Here is a 20,743-nt window from a genome sequence, read left to right on the forward strand (position 1 = left end):
CGGCCCGGGGCTAAGAAACACCGGCGTTAATTCTTCTTTCTTGTCGAGTGCCCCGTGAATGGGAACAGGTTCCTACAAAGGGGTTGCCTCCGTTTTTGTTGCGCACCAGCGCACCGCCGGCTCGCTCTTCGTTCCCCCCGGTATCTTGATACTCTTTTTTCCTGCCAAGTGTCGACTTGTACGATCTATTTACACGTACGGACCGGACTGCGATTAAAATTCACGGTAAATCGTTATCTAATTTATATAGCATGTATATAGATATTCGTAAGGTGTTGATATAATTAGAAGGTTCTTACTGCTTTATCTTGGTGTCTAAGCATCGCGTTACGTAATGTATTGTATATCATGGTAGGTTATTATGTAACAGCGCAGCTGAAATTACCTTTTTCTTGATAATTGGTCACTCTTGATGAAAATTTTCATTGTAATCTGACCTCCTCGAATGACTACGATTTCATTGAATTATTCAGTCGATTAATAAAAATGAAGTCTCAGTTTTATGCTAATAATTGAAGCGAATCGAACGGCCAATATTCAAAGCACCGAAGCACCTGTCGTTGCTTGGAAGACCAGGAAAGATTCCTCAGGTTGACGGACGTCGGGTAAAAATAACAGGAAGCGGCGGAAGAAGGCGACTGACACGTATCAAGTGTAACGAAGACGGAGGAGGCTCCCTCGAGGAAGCCAATTTTCGTGAACGCCGGTCGGATCTCCGGAAAGTAGATCGTAATTACGTTTAATTAACCCGGCCCGTCGACAGCGCGTCGAAAGATCGCCAGTCATCGATGAACTTTGAATCCTTTTGGTCACGTTGTATATTACGCATCGCACGCAATGACTCGTTGCAATAATCGTTCATACTTTAATACGTGATACGCGACGAATCATAGTCAGTTTTGATCTTCGCGGATGCGAAGGGGCGAAGAAGAGGTAGGATATTTATACCGATAGTATAAATCAAGAAAGTAATAAGATATTAATATATTCTTGAATATCGCATCGACCCGACGTGTTTTCGAAAACGGTGTACGTTGCAATTTGTTATCATTGACAGAGGTTTAATTAGTAAGTTAAAATAATGCTTTTCATTATTTTATTTTTGGTTATAAAATTCTCGTGTTAGAACAGTTTCGAATTTTTCTCAAGGTATAAGGTAAGTTCTTTAACCTAAATGGGAAAATCTATTTTTAACCGGGCGTTGCTATTTTTGATCCACGAGCTGCCATGACGAAGGTCGATTCTTCTTTCGCTAATAAGTGCAGCCCTCCTTTCCTTAATGGCCGTAGTAAATTCATTCGACTCGCTTTCTCGTTCTTTTAAAAGCTCCTGCAGGCCTGTTTCCATTCATCAACGTCCAATTATCGGCTTGTCCATATTATAAACCGACTAAACTAGAAACACGTAACATAGTTTTTCGATTAAGCGTATTGAATGGTCAGTATTGTCAATCAGGAAGAAAGTAAAAGAATATTTCTAATAAAGAAGCTACGTCTAATTAAATTTTCGATCTTTACTAAGTAAAAGAAGAAACCACCGGCGTACCCTTTTCCCCATCATTTTGTCGCAGGAGTTTCCGAGGCTTTTCCGAGGCTAAACAGCCGTTCACGTCTACCGGTCGAATGAAAGTTTCATAATTCGGCATCGACCCCTGCAGCTTCGCCCAAGTGTTCAAAGATTCATGGGCATTCCCCCTTGGTTCGTCGACGAGTAGCCTGTCATCGCCCTGCGGAGAACCTACCGGGCGATCACGCAATTGCGATCGACAACGTCCCTCCGTTCTTACCGTTCTCCCTTTTTCATTTCCACGGAATCTTAACCTGTTATTTTGCATACAAATGCACCACTGTCCGTTCCAACGGGAACCCAGTCCGTGGTGAGTTGTTTACGGGTTCGATTAATAACGGTTTCTGCCTCCTGAAAACTGGCTATTATTGTTTAGAGAACGGATATTGTTGCTGCCACGATCGTATAAAAAAAAACCAACGCTGTTATTCTGCTTGTCGTTTTTTCGACCGATCGAAACGATATTAAAATATTGTTTGAATTCAGTTTACGGTGAAAAGTTCTGCGAGACTTGCTATTGTTTTTGGATGGAGACTTTCGTGATGATCGATGGTTGGAAGATCAACGTTTCGAGGCAAAGTCGCGTATCGTTCCGTACGTCGCAAATCGTACCGTTTGAAAAGTTGAAAAACGAGAAAAACGTGCTACTTAAAATTTGGAGACGTAGAAAAGAAATTGAGAAGCATTAATTGATCCAACGAATATTAAATTCGACGAAAGGAAAACTGAATTCAGTAATTCCCTTAGAGGGCGATGTAGATGCGTCTGCTTTGATCGTCACGCTTGCACTCCCGTTTGTTCCATCCACGGTACACACGTTCACGGGTTGCTTAGGCGTCTTATCATCGTTCTGCTTTCAGCCCCCCGAGCAAGTAGAACCCCCAATGAAATATAAACTATAGAAACGTAGTTAAACCGGCGTGCAATAGTTCCGAGTTGCTCGAGAATCCGATTATGGGATCAGCGCGCACTTGTCGTTTGAGGCGACATATTAAAGCTTCCAATGAATATTGTATGAAAATTTCACTTCGTAATGATTTTTATGGCAAACTGCTCCGCGAGCAATCGGATGACGCATCGGACGAGACATCAGCAATTGGAATTACGTTCATGCAACTTTCGCGTTTTTTGCTCATCGTGACCACTATCCGCCCTCTACCGTTCCACCCTCGCCGCACTCCCTCCGAGGAAGTTGAAAACTCCTCGAGCCGGCGCCGTCCCGGCCACGCGAACTTTCCTTCTATAGATTATCGTCGCTCTGTTCAGTCACGGTGTCGTCGAACGACAGGAATCGTAGGTTAGTTCGTTTTATTTTCGTAGAAACGATTTCCGAGGGCTAAGTATTCGCGTTCCAGATCGAATATATGGACGTTGGAAAGGAATAAATGAGAATTTATCTCTTTCTTCGATTCAATTTATAATGTTCATTTCACAATTATTTTTAGCATTTCTTTCCCGAAGAACCAGGCTACTATAAAATTTATAATTGCGAAATTTAATTTTTTCCCAAAATGTTCCTTATCACATTTTTGCCACGAGTAACCACCAGATATATATATATGTACCACCTGTGTTTCTTAAAAACAATCGTAGGTATTTATGAAAAGATTATTTATAAAATCGCAGAATCGTTACACAAAGTCGGATAAATTTCATTTGAACGTCACTGGTTTCGTCGGAACCCAATCACCGCGATCTTGGGCGAAAAGAAAAAAATTTCATCAAAACCCGGGAAACTTACCGCGGCCATGTAAAACGAAGGAAGCGCGGAATGAAAGAAAGCTCATCTCCTCCCGGTGGCAAAAGATAAGACGCCATCTGTGCGTAATCGCGGTCATCTCGCGGGAATCAAAGAGACACATCCGGACGAGGCTGGTGGACGTTTTAAATCGTTCGTGATTCGAACGAGACTGGCGACCGCGAGTTCAGAATGCAGTCGCGTTACCGTTGAATTATGCAAAAACATCGATTCGAGGCCACGTAGGGCACTCCTCTCCGGTTGCGAGGAACGGTTTATCTGGTGTTGTTTGCTCCGTGCAAACCTCACCGCGGTACTCCCCGCCGACTGTATTATATAATAATTACGCGGTTGGAGCACGAGTGTTGACGTTAGACTTGATATCGGAGCGTGTGGAACCGCGTTTACGAGATGGAGGACGGTGTTATTTATCGACGCCCGGTTGTATTTTCGTTGGGCTGGCATTGCGCGGTGGACTATTCATAAGGATGGTTTTCAAGATTGCGCGTTACGAACGCGTGTAAACGGACATACCGTGTTTTCAGATGGACGGGGTTCTTGCTTTTTTCCCGACGACTGGCGGAGGCTCGGCGGCTTACAAGCGTTCCTATTGCGGACGTGTTTGCTGGAAGGGTTAGGTAGCCAGTAGAATTTGTTCTTGTCGAGCTCGTGCGGTTTTGTATTCCTTGCGTGCAGTTTCGTTTGGTTTTGGATGGTTCTTCAAAGTGTGGCTCGTTGGATACAGCAGCATCGCTGTTAGAAATGTTTTAATTTCGCTACATGTGGGAATGGTAATTTGTTCCTTTCCTCGACCGGTTTGTTGGACGACTGACGTGAAAGGAAGGAACGTTGCTGCTCGCTCTTGTTACAATTCTCGTTCGTCTGTTCATTTATTCAGCGTTTTACGACGGAATTATTATCCGATGCAGAGTATCAATCCTGGGTATTCATACGCTGCAGTAGTATTGGTAATTCTATGGTCAGACAGCCTCTAGGCGCGCATTACCGCCAATTCGTCGCGTGACCAGAGTTTATTTGAAAAATTCATTTCACTTTTCTCCTACATTTTTGCATATAGTAATACGTGACTTGCGCGAAATATCAGAGAATTCTGACACTGCTATTTATTGCCGGTGAACGTAATCGTATATGTTTGTTACTTCTTTCAGCTAGTAAATCAAGTGTTCGCCAAGTAGCAATATTAAAGATAACATTGTAGCTAGAGGAATTGATATTATACCGAACAAAGTAAGTGCATCAGTTTGAAATGTCAGTCAACTTTAGATAACTATCATGGACCTGATTAATTCCTGAAATTAATCACTGGAAAAAAATGTTTAAAAATTGTTGCATTAAACGAATTTTAGCCGGAGAGCACCACACAAGTGTACGAACACGTTAAAAGTTTCTATTACAACATACACAAAATATTGTACATAACATAAGATACAAAATGGATAAATATATTTTTATCTCTCCAATTCCCTCCCAAACGGCAATCTATACCTTTCGCTTCCCTTCTATCTTTATTCTTCTTCGAAAGAACCATTCCTCACAATTTGCACTTCCGAAAATCTCCGTATCCCAAGAAAATGTCCAACCATCGATCTTCAACAGGGTGACTCGCCGCGGATGTTACACGACGTAACAGCGTCGCGACGCTCACGCTGGCGCCGTATCACCAACGCCAGATTAATCCTGATGAATTGACCGAACGAGGTTACGCGTCGACGAAATCGAAGCTGGTCCGCGATGCGTGGGAGAGTGTACGGTTGCACTAATTAAATGGATGCCCGGCCGTTGCGCGCTGAGCAAAGCCGGACCCCGTTTCGAGAAACGGGGATAATCATCGATACGGCCTCGTTCGAGAGCACTTCCGGCTCGCGGATCGCAATCGCTGTTGCACGGACGGCTTCTCTTTGGTTCACGTCTCGAATTGTCTATCAAGTTTTGGTGTGCCGTTCCATTGACTTGGCACGGTGAATCCTGGAATTTTTCTGATTGGGTATTATTGTCGAGGGTTGATTATGGTATTTGTCACATGTTTCTGCATTATCGCCGAATTGCAAGGTATATACCGCGGCTATTAACATAATATAGCGGATAGCTGGGAAAGTCGCGAATATTTGAGACGATCGCGATTTCGAAGTGAACCGTTCCGATTCGTTTTTCGAATTCTGGAAGTTTATTTAGTGCAAATAGTGCAAATGTAATTTTAATAAATAACGTTCAGTCGAGAATGTTTACCTTCATCGCATATTCCGCGCTTCCATACTCCGCAAATAAATAGCATCATCCGCAGTCCAAGTACCGTTTCATGTGCTGTGTTGCACGAAGTCTGAATATCGGTACTTGAACAGTGCTTCATCTCATTATGTTACGATGGAAACTGTGTAATCGTGATACAGTCCGGTAGTCTTACGGCTGGTTCATTATTCGAGATTACCCCATTATTCGAGATGCCGTTCATTTGCTGCGTTGGTAATGGTAAATCGTTTTTACGAGTGTTCTCGATATCAGCCCATTCTCTTCTTCCGTTCCGTCCCTCGGGATACCTCATTGAAAACGAGCGAAAATGATATATTCCAGCGATCTTCGATTTCACGCGTTCCTCGATAAGGTCGTAAAACAAATTCAACTTCGTCGAAACACATTGCTCGTATCCATCGAGCCGTTCATAATAAATTCTTCTAACATCGAACTGCGCGCTAGTTATTCCCGTAACGCACGATCCATTTACACCGGAACTATGTGCACGGGATTAAAGTAAATCAAAGCGATAGGCTGCGCGATGAATAAATCTGCCCTCCTTTCTACTCTATTTACACGGGACGTCGTGGAAAATCTACAAAAATACGTTCCTGTAAATTCATGGAGTTTTAGCGAAAGTTTACGAATCGGTTTGATTCACTGCTTTGTCGTTTACACAGTTGACTCTTTGAAACATAGTGGAAATCACGGTGAGCTATGTAACTAAAAGAAAACAAGCAAAGTACCGTGCATATTACTGTGATTTTATATTACTCTAAGAATTATTCTGGAACCATTTGTAACGAGAGATAGTTCATTGCTTTACGTTCTTCGTTAACACTTAATGATCAAGCTTGTGCTCAGTCTCAGGGAAACGCATTGTGTATTCGATAATTCCGACATAATGGTGCACAAAGTCCTCCATGCTTCTAAAAATTAGCCCCGATTATACGAATTATTCCACAGTGACCTCGGTGAATGTACTTATGTATGTACGTACAGAACGTTGAAGACGCAACGTAGCCTTAAAAGGTTGCGTTCTACCTTTGAAAAATCATTACGTCACGTTTACGGTATGTAATTAATAACCGAGTGAGGCTCGAGATCTGGATACCAGATATCGTGGACGTGATGATTAATATTAAGTTAATGGGCCAGAGTACGATAAAGGTAGTGTCATGCGATTATTCGTGGCATCTTGACGCGACGAAAAAAAATTCAATGTTGGCAACTGCGTTAAGGCCCCAGGGAAGAGGTGATCGATATCGAGTTAATGTGTCGCGGCAATAAGGAAACGACCACGGCGATTATTATTATACCGTATGCGATTATTTTATCGCGTACGTATCGTGGGAACGGATCCAACAACTGGGAATTTCGTCTCGTCCGGAGCCAAAAGGTTGCTGGGCTAGCATTCAACGCGTTTATGACTTCATGACTAATAAAATGAAAATTGTGGACTGATGATAATTATTTGGAGGTAAACGTTGGCTGTACTCGCCCCTGGAGGGGAACTACTTGGGTTTTAATTAGAGAATTGCTGTTATTCGAAGCGTGCAGCACACCGTGCTTACAATTACATCCCCGTTGCGCCAGTACCAACAGTATTGTTTAATATTTCCACTTCTCTTTCTTTAAGCGTTCACGTAGTCTCGTTTTCTACGCTTCGAATAATTTCCAGTGTCAAATTGATCACAAAGGCCCAATTTAGAATTCTATAAGTAGCATAGAACTCTCTTCTTGAAATAAAGAGACGAGAAAGGTCGAGTCTCAAATCTCTAATAATTCTCCTGAGTGGTAGCTCCGGTTCTCTTAAATAGTACCTTTCCTTCTCTTCCTTTAAGTGACGGTGAAAATAAAAATATTCAATATCATTATTCAAATCACTGTAACATGGTGAAAAAGAGAGCGTAAATCAGATTAGAAACATGGAATAACAAATATTTTCGCTTACCATTTAAATTTTGTCGATTCTCGAACTTGGTCTTCTTGGTCGCTAAATCTTCCCCGTGGGACTGTTAATCCTTGAGTCTGCGCATTCAATAACACCGTCATCCACAGCGCGAGAAATACACCGGTTAGACGACGTCGTCTTCACGTCGCTAATTAGATCGGGTCGCGATTAACTCGAGGCGAGATTCCCTGGAAAGCAGTTGATCCGAGGGAACTTTCATCGTGGGGAGTCGGGAGTGAGAGAGAAAGAGAGACAAACAGAGAATACTGAGCGCGATAGGGCTGATAATTAACCGTCGTTTGGATTGGCTTCGAAGCTTCGGAAACGTGTATTTTTCGAACTTACTCCTCTTACAAGATTCAAGGTATGCGCGGCTGCGTCTACCGAAATGGCGACGATCCCATGTATTATGCATTGGGATTCCATTAGGAGGAATTTCCTCGGAACATCGAGCAAGGACAATTAGTTCGGAGGTGGTACAGCGAAAGAAACTCTCTGTCTTCTTTTTTTATTCGTCCCATCGAATCCATCCTCTCGAAATTGGTAAGCTGCAACGTGGCGGGGAAATAAAATCAGCGGATTGATTTTCAATTCGACAACCGAGCTGGGCGATAGCCAGTGGCTGGAATTGATTCTCGTATTATTTCTGTCGGACGTCCCTGTCTCCGATACGCGTTGAAACGAAGGCCAGGAGAAATGCGGAAACGTCTTCGGGGCTGCTTGTTTATATTTAAAAGAGGCTAGCGCCGGCTTGCCTTTTATTTCGCCGGGCGCGGACGAATGAAAGCTGGCTTGATGAGGAACGAGAACGGAAGTGGTCGTACAGTGCTCTTTTCTGAGCCGGATGAAGTTGTCGGAATGTAATTACCAGGAAAGGATGTTGAATTTGATTGAAAATAAGCTGTTGTTCTCGTTGTCCTGCAAAATTCTTTTTTCAGTAGTGAATCGGATTTCCCCATGATTTTAAATATCACAAACATTTCGTATACAATATCGTTTTCCACCGCAGCGAAAATATATAAAATAATGATTGCAAGAAAAAGAATGTAGTACGTTTGCACTCCTTAGTACCACCACTGAGATCGCATTAGCGTGCGCAGCCGCCACTCGAATATTTTCTGAAAATTATTTCCTCGACCTAAAAGCCCCGAAAAGCCCCGAGTACAAACCCTAAACTGAACTCTGAAAAAGTCCGAGAACAAATTCACTTGTTAGTTTTATTCAAAAAATACTTGGGAGAAGTTTTCGGGTTGCTGAAATCACGGAACACTTCGCTTCGAGAACAGACGATCCATTCGAAGCGCAGCGAGCAGGTGCAGGGATTCGCGATTCTCAATAACGAGGCAGCATTTTTCCGCGGAATTTGCGACGCGACTACCCCCTCGCGGCGTCTCCCTCGCGGGTTCGCGATTGTTTCCAAACGCCAGACCGTTCGGAAATATTGCGTCGCCGGTAACAAACGCGCCTCGTTTAATGGCCAGGGAAATGAGAAACGTGATGGAAACGAGCGAGGACACGGCTCGTACGCCTTTCGAGGAGCTCGCCCGTTCTCCGCGGCGCCCACTGCCGGGGTGCAATTATCTAATTAGAAATGGCGGGCAAATGTAATCACTTGCGTTCGCGCGACCCGGCTACATCCCCGACCAATGAACTAAAACGATATTGCCACGACGAACCGCTTTTGTTCACGCGAGCCTGAGATCCTCCACTTTCCCAGTGGGAAAGGGTGCACCGTTGCGCTAATGGCCGACAGACGACTCTCGTGGTTTGGGACATTATTTAGTTAACCTCGCTAGCTGAGAACGTTGTTTTTGGTATTATGTTTCGAATATGCCACGCTCCTGGTGCTTGATTAGGGAAATCTGCCGCGAAATTTGAATGTTGGCTGGTGCAAGCGATGCATCGCGGTCGGTGATTAATTTTCATGTTGCTCGATTTTCTAAGGATTTTCTGTCCTAGCGTCGTTCGTGACCTAGTTTTGCTTTTTCTAATCTTTGTGTTTTGGCCTTCAACCCTTTGATAGATGACTCGAGTAATTATATATATTCGAGTAATATTTCGAAATTCCTAAATAGATCCGAATATGGATATAGAAGCTTTTCCATATTTTACATTTGGTTTGAATGTCCAAAAGAAATTTTCAGGAAGCAACGTGTATGCATTACGTGGAATAATACTTGTTTCATTTACGTTCAAATTAGCGTAATCAAGTAGTTACCTTTTAAAGTCCGCTTGCCATTATCCACGACTTACCGACAAACTATTGGACATTCTTATTGTAGCTCGAAACTCCGTGCTCGTACGTGTGACTCAAAGTCCAGCTAGAAGCGTGGGTTCTCGGTTAATGACCGCGGTACTTTGTACTCTGTTCCGCCTGAAAAAGAAAGAGAGCAGAGAAGAAAGGAATTAGGTGTTTCGAGGTTTCTTGGCCATAAACGGGCAAATACAGCTGACACAAAAATCAACTTAATTCTCATCCTCGAGGCAACGTGTTGTTTCAATTGAAGTTAAAAATGTTGGAAATACAGAATAATATTATTATTATATTATAATATTATTAATAACTTTTGCTATTCGCATTTGGATGTTTGGATTTGCTAATTAATTGTTCATTTCTACTATAACTGTCTTTTACTTTATATTTTATTAAAATTATTTCACGCTTAACGATGGGACCATTAATGTTCCAAATAGATAATAGATTTAAATATTAATAGAAGTTGATAGGAATGGGTTTAATACTGAGTTTTTTTAAATTTAAATACGAACCATTTAATTTGTTGTTGAAAGCTCTATATACAAAAACTTTATTCTGCAGTGTTAACATATTTCCGTTAAGCTTGACAATTTCAATTTATCCACCTCGCTATAAATTCTACTTCTCCTATTACTTTACTTATTATTTTTAACTCTTCGGCGAACCCATGATACTCTACCATCGCCAACTTTCTACCTGTTGTGTTTCCACCAGCCAGGACCTCCAGTTATTCCAACATCACACGCGAAAGTTCCTTCCTCTTTATTCCCAGGGAAAGCCCACGCAACGCGAGATATTATTACGTTGACCACGCGGAAAGCTCGCCGGGGCTCGAGTAATTCTGCTCGCCGAACCGTAAATCGGGGCTAGATCTACGTAAACTGGAGAACGCGACGTAGAAAGAACGGACGGCGGACGGTGAGGCGCAGGGCACAATGGAACCGATGGAGCCCGTATTATTTGCGATGTTCAACTATTTTGCAACGCTTCGGCGAGCGGGTCTCTTAGAAATTTCTTCCCGTTCCTTTTCAACCCTGATTTATCGGATCTCCTTTGCTGCTTCGAACTACGATCCGCGTTGCTTTAATCTTGATACATTCATCGAAGCTAATCTAACGTCTTTAAACTTTTCTTCGAGAAAAGAATCTAACCTACGATGGGATAAACATTTAAATTTTTGCTATCCAAATCAACGGAACTATTCATTGCGCTATTTATTGACAAAAGTTTTTAATTAAATCTTCCGTGGTACACGAAACTTCTTTCAGCAATTTGCAAACGAGGTCAGAAAGGCCAGGCTCTCGACCCTATTTTACTAGTAGTCTTTGTGTATTTGCTTCGTGATTCTTTTACACCGGTCCTCCTGTTTCCTTAGTCAGCCGGAAGTGGCTTCGAAGGGAGGTCTGTCGGTGATTCTTGCGGTGTGATTCTTGCCACGACTCGTTCGTTTTGATTTCTGTTCTCGCCAGTTTGCCGACTGGAAAGTTTCTTTCTAAACGTTTCCAGGGGCCAGAAGAGGCGCCGGCTCCTATTCTCCGTTGCTATTCTTATAGTTGAAAAGGATGATAACAAACCCTGGGTGGTGCCTTCTCTTTGTTCTTTTAATGATCGCGGGGGGACGTTTCGTGTCATTACGACCGCGATTGAATTTTAGATCGCGCGGCCGTTTTTCGAGTTTTTATTTTGCATCCGGCGCGGATTCGCTCGCGGTGCATTCCTGTTCCAATTCTCCTGGTAGGGAATACAAAATAACTCAACTGACTTGACGACCTCAAATTGCGCGTGAAATGCTCCCCGTATGAAAGAAAGTTATTGGAACGAAAGTAATCTTGTTCCCTCGCAGAATTATGGACATCGTATTTCTCTTTTCGAATTGGTCGTCCGACGTTACAAATTCCTATTCCGCTATTTATTAATTATTATATATAGTAACACGTTTCAGTTTAAATATATTCGATAGATAATAATATAACTTTGAAGTTATACAATTTTTTAAGCATAAAATCATGCTTAGATTACAAAAGGAAGGCGATCTCTTATTTGGCAATACTTTATCGAACCGTTTATTTGGGGAATTTTAGTTCTACTTGAAATTGTACAATCCATATGTATCTGAATCTCTAGTATTACGTCTGAATGAAAATTGAAATTATATATTTCATGGATTCTCGTAAAACTTGTAGGTATAGCGTGACACGCCAATGGTAGAGCAAGTCTAGCAGAGTGTCTCGGATATCAAGTATTGGCTGCTAAACTTATATTTATAAAATGAAGATTTTTCAAAGATATCAAGTTTGAACCGAATAAATCGAAAAATAAATCGGGGTTTTTACACCCATTGAACAAAATGGCAAGAATTTTCCCAGCGAACGGTTCCCGGTAAAACTACTTCACGTTCGACCGAACGTAATGCAGAAGTAATCGACGGCAGTGATTCCGTTCGATCGCGCGTCGTTCGTTATCGCATTGTTGCTCGTCGGCTGGACCCTGGGCGTCGCGACGCCCGTGTTATGCAGATGCGTTCCGCTGAAAGGCGGTCTCGGTCGTCGCTTCGACAAATCATAAATCGAAACGCGAACTGGAAAAAGGCGGACAGGGGAATAAGTTTCGCCAGGCGGAGGGAAAAAAAAAGTTGGCCACCCGGTGAAATATCGTTCCGCGGTTCCAGCGAAATAAACTCGGGCTCGTTTTAAGGATAGTTCTCGACTACGTATTTCCGTTTCGTACGCGCGTCGATCGCGCTGCGTTGTTACTTTTAATCGAGGATAACTTTTATTTCTCGTCGAATTTGATTTTTATGTTTCTTCTTTATCTTTCTCTCTAGCGTACTACTACAGTACGAAACGGAAAGAAGAAGGGAAGGACAAATTTCTGCAGTTTCCGATTTTTTCAATTTTGTTGGTTAATTAATTTCAATTTCGTCATCGCGTAATAGACGTAATAATGAATGAATTTGAATACGACTAAACAGCTTGTATAACATATATTTTTTGGACATTTTGTGGACAAAGAGCTATATGAAGAATTTTTGCAATTTTTGTTATCTATTTGTATTTTTATGTAAGATTTTGCATAAATAGTAGTAGCAAGATAATATAAAGATGAATGAAGATGGGTATGAATGAAATTCTCGTATTCTGTTCTCGTGATGTAAGTGGTAAATAGCAGGGACAGCGATTGAGTAATTACGTTGAATGGGTTCTGGGAATGCACGTGGAGTTTTGGACACGAAGAGACACCTTCGTTCAAAGTCAGAAATCTTCAAAGCGCGGACGTGATACATTTATGGGCACTCGACATTTAGGGAGGGCAGTTTATTACTGTTCAACTTGGTTCTCGCTTGCAGCAAAGCGCTAAAATATCATTCAATTGATATCTAACGTAACTAAAGTATAAGCAAAACTATATTTTCTTATTTTAGTTTGTAAAAATATTGCGAATACCAATACATCAATTACATTATTTATTAATGTAATAATTAATAAATTATTGAATAAGGATTTGCTTATATTTATTATCTCAACTATTTACCTTTTAAACATTCTGTCTTACGTACTCTAAAAATGAATTTAAACGAGGAACAAAATTCCCCCCCCCCCCCCCCCCCGCCTCTACTCAGGCGTTAATAAAATTCTAAAAGACCTGGCAAAGGTATCGTTTCTCACTCCGGAAGTGATCCTCACTTTCCGGAACAGTGTTCCTCGCAAGATGACCCGAGTGTTCCATCGACCGCGGGACATTGAACCTTCTTCGGCTTTTTCCGCTCTACTCAAACATTAGAAGGTCCAAGTTCTCGAGCCGAACCATCTCTAAAAGCACGCGAAGTTTACGTAACGACGCGAATTTTTCAGCGGATCCATCCGCGCGTAAGGAACGAGCGCTTACACGCGCGCTTCGATCTCCGCGCTTCCGGTGTAAACTTTCGGGCGAACTTGATTCACCGACACGCCTTCGAACCGACACTTTTACGGTTTTTCCGTCAAACGAATGTTCTTGGTTTTTGACATAGAAAGTTATATATCTCTAAGTGGAAACGTTTGTATTTTTGGAATTAGGGGATAACTTTTCCGATGTTTTCACTTTTTTTGAAAGTTATCTTGCGAATATCTCTTTTATTTTCGTAGATTGTTCACTGCATATTGTTCGGCATAATATAATTTTAAATGTTTAACCTTTTTATTCGTTAATTCGCAGCAGTTCTTGGAAGAATCTCAGAGATTTGACTGGCAGTGTATGTCAGAACCTCCGCCAGAGCTATTAAAGAGATTAAAATTGTTATTTCGTAACTTCTTATGCAGTTTTCATAATTTTAAAAAGCCTCTCTTTTATTTACATCATTTTCTCTAACATCTATTTGGATGCATAATTAACTTTCATATTTTATGTCATCAAGAAGTAATTAATTAACAAAGAGAAACAGAAATCCCGACGAATCGAATGAATCGCGTCGTTACTTAAACGCACCGATGGCGTAACTCGCAATTGACGAGGCGTTAATTATAATTAGCGGGGTGCCGATAAAACCGGGACGCCTTTCTCGCGGACGGCGCCGTCGAAGTTTCCGCGGAGTAAAAATCGCAAATTGCCGACAGTGATCCCGGCGTATCCTCATCCGGGATAAGGGATCATTCGGAAGTTCCGGGAAGATAAAGTTAAGTGAATTCCTCGGTGTAAAGTAGCGGCCCTGAAACTTTGTTTCTCTTTGGCTCAGTTTAAGGACGTCGGCTCCGAGACCCGGCTCCTCTTGATTCTTTACGCCCCTTGAATAATCGGCCCGTTACTTACAAGTCTCCGTTAAAGTACGTAGAAGAGTTCGAGTTTAAGTTTAAGTTCAGTTTAGTTTAGTTTAGTTTAGTTTAGTTTAGTTTAGGTTAGGTTAGGTTAGGTTAGGTTAGGTTAAGTTAGGTTAGTCGCGATTCGGGTTTAAGAAGCTCATTGTCCAAATCAACGTGTAACTTAGACTTCACTCGTCGTTTGTTATTGCTTTGTTATTGCCACTGCGTAATTTCTGTTAAGATTAATCAGTCTGCATTTTACTTTCCGTGTAAACGGAACACTAACTTCCGTGTAAGTACGCGATTTGGGTTGTTGAGGTTAGCGTTTAGAAGCCTGGAAGATTTATGGCGGACGGAGAACATATTTTGGTGCTCTTATTTGATTCGGAAGCCGGTGTTCGAGGCATCAAGGTTGGAACGTGGATCTTGATACTTGGAACGCGAGATTTACGACTTTGGATTCTTAGGAAGTTTGGATTTTCGGATTAGAAGCTTGGGAACTGAAATTTGTAGTTTTAATAGATGCCAGATTATTCCACGTTCCTACTTCCTTTCGTTTAGAATGTTGCACGCGGTTATTTGTCGAATCATTTATTTCGATATGAATTTATAATGCTTAATGCGCGATAATGTTATTTATCATGTTCTGCTTTTGATAAAGTGGAACGAAGAGTGAAACTTTTTTCTGGCGCAGATGATTAATCATCGTGCAGCTGCGATTATAGTTACTTTTTTGCTACGCTTTACCCACTTTAGATTCTAATCATAATCGATCGTGCTAAAAGTACAATTATATTGGAAAATGTAATGACCATAATTGTTGTTACACTTAATGCATAATTAATATATCCTCAACTCTCATTAACATTATTGACAATTATAGTGTTCATAAAGAAAAATGTTTTAATGTCTTTAAAGAATGAATAGGATGAAGAGTGTTATAGTATTTTCTCTCATTTTCTTATTTAACAATCGTACATACAAATAACTAATATGATTACACTCTGTACTCTAAGATCCGCAAAAGTAGCCAAAATTTATACTAATAAAATTAAACGCAGTTTGTACATACTAATAGTAATATTAATTTCTATTTAAAAAATTGTCACTATTTGTTTTTTATTAAAATATTGTATAAACTAAATTCCATTTACTTTACATTGTTGATAAATAGATACTATTATCAAGAATTAACTTCGCTCGAAGATGACTAGAAAAATTCTCGTTATCGATAACGGCTATAGGTAACCAAAATAGAATTCCACCATCGATAATGATTATCGATAACCAAAATTAAATTCCCGTCATACATAATGGTTATCGATAACCAAAATAAAATTCCCACCGTCCATAGTGGTTATTTGTAACCAGAAACAATCTCCGTTATCACTAATGACTAGTAGTGAGCTGTTGGTCAACAATTACGGTATTGACATTAAACAATTATTCCCAACGAAATATCATAGAAAACCAAAACAGTTAAAATTGAATATTTTTCGAAAGATTTAACTAAGAATTAATTGTTTGTTAGAAATATTTTGAAACAAATTTTGAAAACAACCTACGTAACGTTTGTTCGGTGTACAGCCAAGCTGATATTTCAGCTTTTTATTTACCTAATGAAAAGATCGACGAATGGATTCCCCAGTGGGTCGAGCATCCATTTACGTGTCTCATTCAACTTGGAACGTCCAAGTTTCACACGGGGAACGAAGCAAGATCTCGCAGCAGCTGTCAAATCCCGAAGTCGAATCGATCGGTTCGAGCCGCGAGAGAATTCCGGTGGCCCGTGTTGTCTAGCGCCAACACAAGAACAGGGCCGAAGAACGTACGCTCCGCGATGTGTACTCGCCCCGTGAACCGGATGTCGCGCTCGGGGCGCTACTCGAAAGCGCTTTTTACGCGAGGTGTCGCGTCCCCCGGGTGGTAAGCGCGGCCTCCGCGGTAGGTTAGAAAAGTTTTGCGCCGCGGCGACGATCCATCGATCGCGATGGGAAACGCTCGGAAGGAGGCCCGTAATTAGCCGCGACGTTAATTACGCGCGACGAGCCGGGCCGGTCGGTGATTTATCGCGCGACGCTCGACCGAGCCCGGTTCGTTTTCAGATCCTCGATTCGACGGATGGGGATGCGAATACGCGTGCAAAATGCTTCGAATATCTAGTGAGTGTTTTTATTCATTTTTTCTAATAGAATTTTTTAACGTTGAGAAGCGAGGTATTAACAGTTTCCAGTTTCGTTGAATAACTTTCTTAGTAATTGTGACGATCTTCGGATAGCATTAAATAGCAATTCTTCACTTTCGAATAGTCACCGATTTCGTATAATTTTCGAAACGACTTTAACCTACAGTGACACAATCTCAAATACCGCATCAACTTGAATGACAACCCTCCGCGATCCCCAAATAATTATATGACAATAATCGTAAGTACTAACGTCATCGTTACGACGAGCACTCGTGGCCACTCGAAGCGATTTTGAGTGGCAACGCCTCTAACAACCTTGAAACGAGCGTACCATTCGCTACCATTAAACGACTTTGAAATAACCGCAAAATCCCTCCGAAGCAGACGCGCGGACGAAATCCCTCTCCATTCATGAAGCTCTGCAGTTACCTCTCGACCGTCGACCCAGAAACGGCTTCCTATCCTAAACCTGGGCATAAGCTCGAGGTCTTAGTACCGCTGGGAGTCGAGCGGGCTGTAGGTGGAAAAATTCGCGCTGGAGAACGTCCGGCAGACGGTGGCGGCGGGGCGTCGCGCAGCCGGAAAATCGAGGACGTTTCCGGGTGAGTGACCCGTTCTCATTTGACATTCAATGGATGGCGCGCTCCATAAAGGGCTGGAATGTCGTGTACTCGCGCGGCGTAATTTACGATCGGACGGGAAATTCGTGGTAATTTCTACGCGTGACGATTAGAAGCGCGCTCGTCGGAACGCCGACGAACACCCGCGAAAGGGAGGTCGCGGTTCAATCCCTGTTCGAGGTTGTTCAAAGGAGTTGACAGGGTAAAATAGAAGGGGAAAAATAATCGGAGAGAGGAGGAGGAAGATCTTTCCCTGGGAGGCACGAATGCCTCGAATAATCGACTGGGAAATATGAGTTTCGTTTCGATTCTCCCTTCTCGGTGTTCCTTGGTTATGAGGGTAATTAGTAATCCAGAATCGTACGTAAGTAGGGCGGCATCTGTGGCCCAGAAAATTCCTTTTTATGTCTTTGCTCTCTATGTATGTAATTGAAATTTTTGCAAATCATTTCTAATATGTATAAAAATACAAAACTCATCACGAATTATTTTTAATGTTCTCGTTTTACGTTTTATTCAGTTGAACGTACGAGATCCTAATTAGATTCGAGGGTCCGTGGAATGTCTTCTATCCGCGGGATTACTGGACGGTGCCTTCGGAATCGAGTAAGCCGAAAAAATTCTTTCCAGTGTTCTTCAAGTGTCACTTATACTGGAGCGTAAGAATGTTTCGGAGAGTAGCATAGGAATGTACATTTTAGGGTAAGACTGGTTTTAGAAGTTAGAATTGCCGGGAAGTTTCGAACGGGGAGCATTCGAAGGTGTTCGAGGTGTACGATTCGATCCGCTCGGAGTTAACTTTCGGATTATTGCTCTACGTGGAATTGTTATCGCCCGATTCTGTCATTTTTCCTCCGACGTTCGAACAATGCTATCAACCTATCGCGTCTGAACCTGCGAATCCTTCTTTCATCTAAATTTTTTATTTCCATTATCTATTCATCAATTATCGTTTCCTTTTCTCTCCTCGGTTAATACCTATAATAACCTCTAATTCTCCTAAGATTGAAAATTACATGCAATATTTCAGTATTTCGAACCCTGCGCTTGTGTACGGCTAATGAAAAAACGTCTCCAAGCTAGCGGTCTGAGTACCTGAATTTGTCAATCGCACCGCGAAAATTATACCCACTTACTGCGAATGCAAAACCTTTATCAGCAGCTCGATCCATCACACTTTTCTTCCCGCGTTATTTACTCGATGTCAATTAGTCAGAGTACCGTGAAGATTAGAACAATCAATTTTCCATCTGGTGATGGATCGTTCGGTGGGAACGCGGACTGACCTTGCGAACCTGATAAATTCGATAAAACGTTTCTTGCCGACGATTTCAATCCGTGTCCCGCGATCGATCTTTACCCGTAAGTGGCCAACAATGGCCGGACCGTTTCCGTTTTTGCGATAATTATGCGCACGCCGCAGCGGTCCCGCGTTCGCTCTTAATTTCACCCGCGTGTCATTAACGTCCCTCTTTGTGCTCCCACGGCGAGTTGTTCGCTGGACTGATTGAATTTTTCATAAGACCTCGTAATAAGAAGCGTTGCTGCTTTACCCCGTGGCTAACGTAATGTATTCCGAACTGTTACTTATTCAAAGAGAGAGAGAGAGAGAGAGAGAGAGAGAGAGAGAGAGAGAGAGAGAGGGAGAGAGAGAAAAGGAAAAAAGTAAGGGAAAAAAGGAACAAGCGGAAAAAAGGAAAAAATAACCGGTGGAAAGAAGGAAAACGCTTCTGGTAATAACACCGTGGTATTTTACGTTGCATAATATTATCGACGCAAGTAATGCACCTTTGGCAGACCGTTTTAATGCCTCGTTCGATGCACCTCTTGCAAATTATTACGTGCCGAGGCTTACGGAGAGTGGTTATGTTAATTTAACGTGGAATTTGGCAAGTTGGTCCCTTTTTTTCTCCTCCCACTTTCAAGGTATTATCATTTTCTGCACGCTCTTTCGCGAATTTTAGAATACTTGAAATTCTTGCATAATTCTCCTGGAAGATGATACCAGCGGATGGAGATAATTTTTATCTTAATTGTTTTCAATGAAATATTTGCAGAGATTCCGAATTCTTATTTGCAAGGGTTAAGTCGAGTTTCTAGATTACTTTTTAATTGCAAAATCGATGGACTGGTTCCAGTTTTAATTTAGTCGCGAATTAATGTTTAAAAGGAACGTGTTATCGATTTTATCGGTTGGTGATTGAATTTTTTATGTTTTCGGTTGGATAGAAGGCAATTTTTTTGCGTTATTCTTTGTCACGCTAGTACGTAATTGTGACAAATCTAGGCGCTTTGAATTCATCCTGTTGTTTGTTCCTCTCCTTTTCATCGATCTACGTGATATACGCGTTTGCGTGGATATGCGACACTGATTCATCTTTCATGCAATGACCACTCAAACGAACGAGCGCAAAAATAGATATACTGCATCGAATGAGAGAATTCAAGGCAAATATTGGGTTGACAAGAAAGTATTTTCGGTTTTTTAGTGTGAAATAAAATTTATTTCTTATATATTATACAAATCCTAAACTAACAGCTGCAAACAAAATTACACCTATATATAGTAATTCAACTTGATGTAATATTATTTTCATATAAAAGGAATGCTATATATTAAACACGATTAAAAAAATCATTTTAGTGTTCAAAAAGTAAACGGATCACGAGCTTCAAAATTTTTACACGGCGCCACATAAATCCAAAAGAGACACGTTTAGAATAGATTTTTAATCATGTTAGGAACAGATTTCAACGATTTAACGGCGAATCCCTAAACTTAACTTAAACTATAGCTTAACTAAATTTACAATTTGCAATCCGATTGAAAGTTTCCAAGTGAAATTTTCTGAGGTGATTCACAATTATTTTTTAAATTGATTATAGATCGCATTCTTCATTTTCTACATTTATTCTACGTTCAGGGGTAATACTAATCGAATACTACTTGAAAATGAAATGTACTCACATATTGAACGGCGGTCTCAATCCACGCTGGGTGCGTCTGCAGTTCAATGGTGGTCTCCTCCAACTGAGAGGGCAGTTTACAAAGACCAGACAGCAAGTAGCGCGCAATCATAAACAATTCATCGTTGTAAATTAATTTGGAAAATCTATTTTCAGTATTCGAATCAGTTAAACTCTATTAAAATCGAGAATAGTTTTAAAATATCCGAATAAGCAAACTAATATTACGATAATTCAATTCAAAGAGGTGCTTTAATTATTAGATAGCAATTAGAGTTGGCAAAGCTAGTTAGATCTCGATTTGTTGACGGAGTTCTGTATCAGAGTTGTCGCGACGGGGTCATACTGCCAAATGATCGTGCATGACTGCGCGCGACTCCGCAGACCTTGAGCACGTTCAGTGCACGATACAGTGGCAAGACACTTGT

The 20,743-nt window shown here is 41.4% G+C and overlaps 1 protein-coding gene across 1 annotated transcript in view; it reads left to right on the forward strand.

Annotated features, from left to right (window-relative positions):
• The first annotated feature begins 3,564 nt into the window (after positions 1 to 3,564).
• The window catches only part of LOC143431774 (large ribosomal subunit protein eL32-like), a 310,021-nt gene continuing 292,842 nt past the window's right edge, over positions 3,565 to 20,743 (forward strand). Inside the window, exon 1 of the mRNA XM_076908714.1 lies at positions 3,565 to 3,577. The gene's annotated coding sequence lies outside the window, so the exon portion shown is untranslated. The remainder of the gene's footprint in view (positions 3,578 to 20,743) is intronic.

Source organism: Xylocopa sonorina, chromosome 1 (assembly GCF_050948175.1).
Source record: "Xylocopa sonorina isolate GNS202 chromosome 1, iyXylSono1_principal, whole genome shotgun sequence".
NCBI classification, from domain to species: domain Eukaryota; kingdom Metazoa; phylum Arthropoda; class Insecta; order Hymenoptera; family Apidae; genus Xylocopa; species Xylocopa sonorina.